Genomic DNA, 259 nt, shown 5'->3' with positions numbered 1-259 from the left:
GTGTGGATTCTCTCATGTTTCACTAGGCTTGATTTCAAAGAGAAACATTTCCGACAATGTTGGCATGTGTATGGCTTCTCTCCTGTGTGGACTAACTGATGTGTCACTAGGTTTGACTTCCGAGAAAAACCTTTCCGACAATGTTGGCATGTGTATGGCTTCTCTCCTGTGTGGACTAACTGATGTGTCACTAGGTTTGACTTCCGAGAAAAACCTTTCCGACAATGTTGGCATGTGTATGGCTTCTCTCCTGTGTGGA

At 44.4% G+C, this 259-nt stretch overlaps 1 pseudogene; it reads right to left on the bottom strand.

Annotated features, from left to right (window-relative positions):
* LOC121933029 overlaps positions 1-259 on the bottom strand; it is a 14982-nt pseudogene that overhangs the window by 536 nt on the left and 14187 nt on the right.

The sequence above is a fragment of the Sceloporus undulatus genome, chromosome 6, assembly GCF_019175285.1.
Source record: "Sceloporus undulatus isolate JIND9_A2432 ecotype Alabama chromosome 6, SceUnd_v1.1, whole genome shotgun sequence".
Taxonomy (NCBI): Eukaryota; Metazoa; Chordata; class Lepidosauria; order Squamata; family Phrynosomatidae; genus Sceloporus; species Sceloporus undulatus.
The sequence above is the reverse complement of the archived record's forward strand: the minus strand, read 5'-3'. Positions and strand labels throughout refer to the sequence as shown.